Genomic DNA, 8,193 nt, shown 5'->3' with positions numbered 1-8,193 from the left:
CGAAGGCGTCGCAGGGCTTCACGGGCCAGGGCAGCTGACGGCACACGGGACTGCGTGGGGATAATCACTGGCTCGGGCTCCCCTTGGCCATTTGACCAACACCTCTGCAGGTCTGGCTCGGATCCACAACCTATCACCGACGATCTGGGCCCCACAACCCTGTCTGCCACGCACGTACTGCTGACTCACAGTGAATTTCCAGTGAAAGCACTACCTTACGTTAAGCCAGCGCCCCTCTTTGTGGAAATACTTAGATGCCAACCTGCAGGAAATGGAAAAGCTTCGCTGTCCATTTACTACATCCCCGGCTCCTAAATAGACCAACCACACCGCATCGGCAGGGGGCGTGCTGCGTCTATAACGAGCGACAACCGACGTTTGTTCTGCTTGATGATGCCGAAGAATGCATTTACTTTCCATTTGGTGGCATTCCTAAATCACTCCTTCACGTTTTTATTTGCCTCCGTATTGCTGAAGGCAGTCATATCCCGCTGCTGTAGCCAAGCTCCCGTTGCTGTGGTGTTTCTCGTTAACGACTAATTTACAGGAGTCTGGGTTGGGAGGTCCTGTTGGGGGGGGGGGGGGGGTTGTGTTAATATGTTGCCTGACTACTGGTTCGGTCCTGAGAGATTTACTGCATATAAGCCATTAAGAATCGACTGGGAATGCTTGACGTGCGTATGTGTAAAAATCATTCAGTTATATTATCGTGGAAAAAGCAAGCCTGTGTATTGTAAATATTTAGGTGTCTCCTGCTCGGTAGACGGCATACTGGTGCAGCTGGTTGAGAGTAGTGGATTTTGTTCTTTTTTTTTCTCCCAGTTTGACCTTCTTAAGCCCTTATTTTTCCATCCATATCCTTGGTGCCCTTTAGGGAATGTACGTTTGGGAGAGACTGAGCCCCCACCAGGGGCTGTGTGTCACTGGAGCTTCATAAGGACAGTCATGTATAATCTGATTCAGTGAAGTCAGCCATTCACGTCCTCTGAAAATGTGTGGAGGTGCCCAGGTTACACCCCCCCCCCCCAAGACGAGTCATCGTCTTTGGATTCTCCTTCAAAACACTTGGGTTCCCCGAAGCTTATTATGTGGTCGGCTCCTGCTTCCAAAAAAGACGGACTGGTACGTAACACGGCCGCGGGCTGACCGACCGTGTACCACCAGTGTGGTTTAGAGGAGATCTCAGTGCAAACTCTCTGCGTGGACTTTTCCTGACAACCCCTTAAACAAATATGGGATGGTGAAAAACCAAGAAGTCCATTCACTGATATTTATTTTTTCCTTCCAAACTGGATTCTCCTTTTTGAATGAGAGACTTATTTCCATTTTGCACCTATCAATTTCTACTGAAGGATTAAACAGATTCTTCTGTTCTCGTTCCAGTCACAAAACCTCGGCAGACGAATATAGTTTTCGACGCCCTTTTACTGGCAGTGAATTCACTTCATTTAACCCGTCTCACTTGCGACAGTCAAAGCATCTTTCTGTTAAATTCTCTACCAGTTTTTTTTTTTGTTTGTGTCAAGAAACTAATTCGGATTATTAAAACAAAAATAAATAAAGCAATTGTAGTGATATTTTAATCAGCTAAGGCAGCTAAAATCTGACTGGACCAGCCAAAAATGTGAAGAGGCCAATAAAACTTGATTTTTATCCAAAACAAATTGATGACTACAAGTAGATTTAGTGCATCAGTAGTCAATGGTCATAAAGATAAGATAAAATTCCAGGGGAAATTCATTAGTTTAGCATATAAACATGGGCAGTACTGATGTATGTTAATAATCAGAATAGCCAAACCATGCCTGCTTATGTATGCTGCAAAGTTTAATCTTAGATTTAATTTACCCACAATCCCGCTTTACCTCATACAGACAAACGTCTCTAACCGTATTTCACTGATGTGGTGTTGATGATTTTATTTATTTTGCTCAGCTTGCATTTTACCTTTAAGTTTCACACCCAGATGACACGGCAATTCTATACTGTAAAAAAATACCACGAAATAATCAAACTTCAGATGTTCAGTCCATGTACCTTCAACCTCATCTGAATTATACATAGAGTGCGAATTGCTTTTCGGGTTGATGTGACTATCAGGTTTCTTAAGCTGAATTTCGTCTCTTTTTCACGCTGTACAAAGCAATGCTCCCAGCGTTAACGAATACGTCTACACGATCATATACATAAATCCATGCTAAACAATCTGTTTGTTGTCATTCATTGTGAAAAGTCAGACAAAATGAAAACTATATTTCACTGGTATGGTGTTAATGATTGTATTTATTTTACCCAATATGCATTTCACCTTTAAGGACCATCCCCAGATAACATGGTAATTCTACACGGCATAAAAATACAGCTAAATAATCAAACTAAGGATGTTCAGTTCTTGTATCTTCGACCTCAAATGAATTATACATAGAGTATTAATGGCTTTTCCAGTTAATGTGCCTATCAAATTTCTCAAGCTGAATTTCCGCTCGTTTTCACGCCGCAGGAAGCAAGATTCCCAGCATTATATATCTAAATGCATGCTAGCCATCAACTCGGTGCCATTCTTTGTGAAAAATTCAGGTGTAATTAAAAACTGCATTCCTCTGATATGGTGCAAATGAGTTTTTTTTAAAAAAATTTTGCTCAAATTGTATTTTGCATTTATATTTACATTTATTTTTACATTGTATTTTTATTTTACCTGTAAGGACTACACCCAGATGGTAGTTCTCTCCAATTTAAAAATATAATAATGTAAACATAACAAATAATCTAACTATGGATGTTAAATCACACTGAAATGTTATGTCTGTATCCACAATGATGCCTGAAGTTAAAAAAAGGTTTTGATGTAAACAAAGCTGAGAGATTCTGCCAATGAATATTATTTTGCACATTGAAACAATCTGTCAATATGCTTGGAACTAGGGATCCAGAATGCGGTTTGGGAATTTTCATTCAGTCCGGGAAAGATTCTTGGGGGTGTACTTTAGTGTGAGCGAAAAGGTTTATCTAAACAAACTTTGTGAGGATTTATGTGAAAGAAACGCTGTGTATGTGTTGTGTGGTTTGGTCTACAGGACAAAAAAGACCTTTTCTGTTTCTCTGTAATAATAGCTACAGTACATTGTAAACTGCTCTCCAGTTTGCGTTCCTGCAGCCTCGTGTGTATGAATTGTTGTTCCTGTTGATTCCTGTGACTATCAAGTTTCTCAATCTGAAGCTCTGCTGTTTCTCCCTGTAGCAGCCCAGCTCTCAGCATTCATCAGATAATGGATACAGGATCATATCCCTAAACCCATGCAAAACTGGCAGTTTGTTGCAGTCTGACGAAACAAACACAACACTCAAGCGATATGCTGCTAATGGTTAATTCTGCTTGACTTGTGTTTTACCTTTAACAAGTACACCTGGATGACCTCGACCAATCGAAAGCTACAGCAACGCTCGGAATTACAGAACGGCAAGTGTCGCACGAATTTGCCAGCAAAGGGGCGGGGCTACGAAAAAGGAAAGAGAGTAGACCTTGTTTCAGTGCATCACAGTGATACTGTTCATGCATCACGTGGCTCGTAATTCCCCCGACAGTCGTACGAATCACAGAGGACTAATTCCAACATGTTTGGCAATACAGGTCAAATCTGAATCACAGCAATGGCTTACAGCAGCACTGTTAGCCAGTTGTTTTAAAAATCATCCAATTTCTGAAACCACTTGTGCTGTTAAGGATCATGGGGAGTTTTGAGCCTGGGGGAAGCCGGAGTATCTGGAGGAAACCCCACAACGACAACATGCAAACACACACACACATGAATCAAGGACAGAGACTTGAACCCAGGTCCCAGTGGTGGAAGGCAACAGTGCTAACCACTGCACAACCATGACACCCTTTTTTTAAAGATTCACTGCCGTTAAATGTACCTTTTGACCATGAGTATACTGTAATACCGTTTGGGCTACACCTGATGTGAGTAAAAAATACATATCGACGACCTTGAGAATTGATGTATTTTCTCCAATAGATTTTTTTGTTAGATTTTTCATTTTAGCAACATTTTTACAGTTGTATTTATGGTACAAACTATGTCACCGCTAGTAAATGAGGTTTGTTTCCATGACTCTTTTCTGTTAAATTAAAACACAATAAAATGAACAACGCTCTCTTAATTTGTAGCTGCCAGTTGCAGGAAGCCATTATATGTACTGTGGATGTAGTTAACACCTATTTCCAAAAAATCACGCAGTGTTCCAGAAGCCTGGTTTTATTCTGCACTTTACAATTCCCAGAACGGCAGCTATTAGGCCTAATAATTGCTTGTAAATGTTCTCGATTAAATGACTGAAGTCAAAACGGATCTGTTCAAATATTAATAGTTCTGTTGCTACGAAGGAGAGTAAACTGCAGAAGTTTTGTAGGAAATCCTTCTTTTCTACTCAAAAACGTTTTAAAACTGGTCTGAGAATGGAATACAGCAAAAGTGTTTTCGGGTATATTTTCCATTTCTCGTTTTGCAGGATGATGTGTGCATGGAATTCAGTGACAAAAATAATGCTGGAAAATAACTTGTAAGTGCTTTCAGTCTGCATTTAGCAAACGGCCCTTAAAAAAATCAAAATTTTGGAAGATTATTGGGAAATTTCGCCTTTATACAGTCAAAACATATCTTTAAATGTCTTACTTGTATACGTTAAAAGTTACTACTCCATAATAACTGTACTCACAGCTGTTACATCTTATGCATATAGACCGTAGTGTAGTGTAAAGGTCTGTAGGATGGACTCCCCACTAATGGACAAGGTCTGTACCCCACTGATTTGTTTTTTAATGTTTTGTTGCGTGGCTGTTTCTGAGGAAATACCTGAAACTTCTCTGGCCGTGTTTTGGCGAGCCGGCCAGTTAAAGTGACGTTGTTAGCCGGCGGCCTTTTGGCTGCACACATGTCAGAATTTATTTTCCTTGAAACAACATCCTTCCCTTAAAAACCTACCTCATGCTGGCACATTTCTATATGTAAATAGCATTAAGTTCTCGTTGCTGTTTTGACTGCATCCTCACAATATATCACAGCAGCAGTTAAAGGGCATCAGGGTCGGACTTTGAAACCTGGCATTTTTGTGCAGCCTTGGCCTGCAAATATGAGCACAAAATGCGCATTCATCCCCATCCCCATGGAAGGAATAAAACAAACAAACAGTCTCTTCCTGCTGTTTATTTTCCTTAAATGCAAGTTTTCACTCCTGGGGTCTCACACTTAAACTGCACTGTGGCTAAATTTCTAATCGGGAGGGAATCAGATTTCACATCATCTCTGGGTTGATTGACTGGAAGTAGGTTTTCGGGAAGACCAAAACGTCCGGAATTTTCTAATTTACTAAATGCCTAACTACAGATGGTGATTTGTCTCTCCGCATCGATTGTAAGTTCATCAGTTTCCATTATCCAAAGTTTTCCTGCTAGCCGTTTTCTGGTATTATAATGGATTGCAGTCTTCTGATTGGCCGGTTTTTACTGGATAGACTCTCTGTGTATATAGCATTCTTCAGAATGTTTATTATATTTTGAATGCAGTCTGTTTGGTGGGTAGGTAGCACAGTGGCTGTTAGAAAACAGGTGCCGTATTGGTTAAGGATGTTTGCTTGTAAACTGAACGCCAACGATTCGTTTCCAAAAACAGCGTCTGCTATAGTAATCTTGAGCAAGGTGCTTAACCAGAATTGCTCCAGCGAAATATATGGCTGCATAAACTCAGGGGAACAGAGTTAGATAAACTTGTTTTTGGGAAAAACAGTCATGTGACTGCATAAGTGTAGGGACGTAATTGCAGTATTCTGGGTTACTCTTGTACAAGAATGAGTTTTAAAAAAAATTTAAAAAAACTGGCTAAATACTGATTTGTGGTCACAGAACAGTAAACATGATCATGGACATATGCTTATTAAACGAAAAATGCTGTGCACAGTTTTATGACCCACATAAAGTCTGCACAGCCCAGAGAATGATTGTGTTCTGATGTATGCGACTTGAACCAACCGCTGGAGGAAATTATTATATGTATTGACACGATTTAATCTCTTGTAGCATTAATCATTAGCATTTTGGTATATAAGCGAAAAAAGAAAATTACATATACATTAAGTAGTAGAATCAGAGCATCTGTCACTCACATCTACCGTTGTTGGTCAGTAATTCATCATGATAAAATATTAAAACTTGCAAAATATCATATATTTCTGTTCTTGGCCCATTTCACTGTGTCTGTAGACAATTCATTCCTCGCAATCCCTTGGTTAGTGGTAGTGACAAGTTTAGTGGCTGTTTTCTGGTCCTCGAGCAGTTTAAGAATAATTCATACCCTGTGTGTAAACAACACTCCGAAAGGAATAAGGTTTAGTGTTGAACGCTTAAAAAAAGTACACTACAATCTTTCCTGAGTAAAACTCCGCCGTACCTAAGTCAACCGCACTCTGAAAGTTATGCATCACAACCAATTTTTTTTTCATAATGTGAAACAATGTACAGTGCAAAAAAGCCCGATTTATTTTCTTTTAAAGGCTGAGGGTTGTGCATTCAAAATAAATAATTGAACAAATACAATCAGAGAAACCTTGTTACTATATGTGATAATACATGTCAAGGAACATGCTTATCTTCAGCTTCTATACATTTCTTACATTCCTTAGAACATGATAATACTGTTTGTTTATTTGAATAGCGACTGGAATCCTTCTGTCTTTCATAATTCCTTTACACTTGTCTTCCTATTGATGAACTCGGTCTCTCCTTGGAAGTGTTTTTGACATAAGAAAAATTTTATTGTTGTTTCCCTGATTTAAATTCCAAAAGGAGAAAATAACCAAAATGATAGCGTTGTGCATGACGCCATATATGGCCACAAAAGGGAGGATTTCAAAAGGTCACATACCTCGGTGGGAGCCCCCCCCCCCCCATTATCCAGGGCGTTCCGGACACCCACAAGACAACGGCGAGTTGTGGCTCTGATCTCCTTTAGCATCTTTCACATCTGCCACATGGACAGTCAACCAGGGAGTCAAACACGGCAGGCCGTGCTGGGCCAGTTCCTCATATATTCCCGCTCGGTCTAGAAGATCTTTCCAGATGCGTGCATCCATGTGCCAGCTGACCTCAGTCAAAGGCCACCGCTGACCCGAAACGCCCCGTGAATGCCGAGACTAACGTCACAGACTCGGTCACAGAATCTGTCACAGAATCTGTCACAGAATCGCCCGTGCAATTCATACAGCAGTGGCTTGAGAGCTGTAGGATGAAAATGATGCCCAATGAATATTCAGGGACTGATAACCAAGAGCTGCTAGAAATATCCTGACTGAATGCAGAGCAGCTTCCCTGTGGGAATCTCCTGCAGATGGAAAGAGGAGAGCATATGCAGTGCTGTGCAAAAGCCTCAGGCAGCCAAAGTAAATGATGCTCAAATCCTCATGTGGGTGCAAAACTATGGTGTCTGTCAGAGTGCATCAGCTTAGCCATCTCAAAGCCTCCCCTACAGTCACCCCAGTATTTGCTGACTTGACCACTAGCATAGCTTGTGTGGCTAAGCAGTACCTCATCAAGTTAATCAATTAAATAAGTTAATTAATCAAAGGAACGGCTGAGGTGCCCCTGAGGAGAGGTTTGGGACCTGAAGTGGCGTTCATCTAGCCATCCAGCAAGATATCAGTAACATTTTAAAGAACAAAAGAAATTCTTGATACTTTTCCCCGTTATTGTTACTGTTCATTTGCATATATTCTAAAGTTAAACTCTATTTCTGAGCAAATACACTTATACTCTGATAAATAGCTTTAAACATTTTCTTTGACTGCATAAAACTTTTGCACAATACTGTATATATAAAATACTCTATTAAGTATATTGTATAATTTATGGTAAATTAATGAAGACTGTAAGTGTGACACTAGTATATAAATATTAAATATATATTGTTTAACATTAAATAACACAACATAATGTGCAACCTTTAAAAAGTTCTTTCAGGGTGAAAGGACTCAAAGATTTCGACAAAAGGGCAGCCACTAATGCAGAGGGTGGATTAAAGTTTTGGTTTGGTTTGGCCTCCGGTTGGTGCTGCGTAATGAATGGTTTACCTCCAGACACCCACGTGCGCCCTTATGGACGCTCTGGGGTCGGGGAAGATGGCCAGGCCGCACCGCAGGCCC

This window comes from Paramormyrops kingsleyae, chromosome 9, assembly GCF_048594095.1.
Source record: "Paramormyrops kingsleyae isolate MSU_618 chromosome 9, PKINGS_0.4, whole genome shotgun sequence".
NCBI classification, from domain to species: domain Eukaryota; kingdom Metazoa; phylum Chordata; class Actinopteri; order Osteoglossiformes; family Mormyridae; genus Paramormyrops; species Paramormyrops kingsleyae.
The sequence above is the reverse complement of the archived record's forward strand: the minus strand, read 5'-3'. Positions refer to the sequence as shown.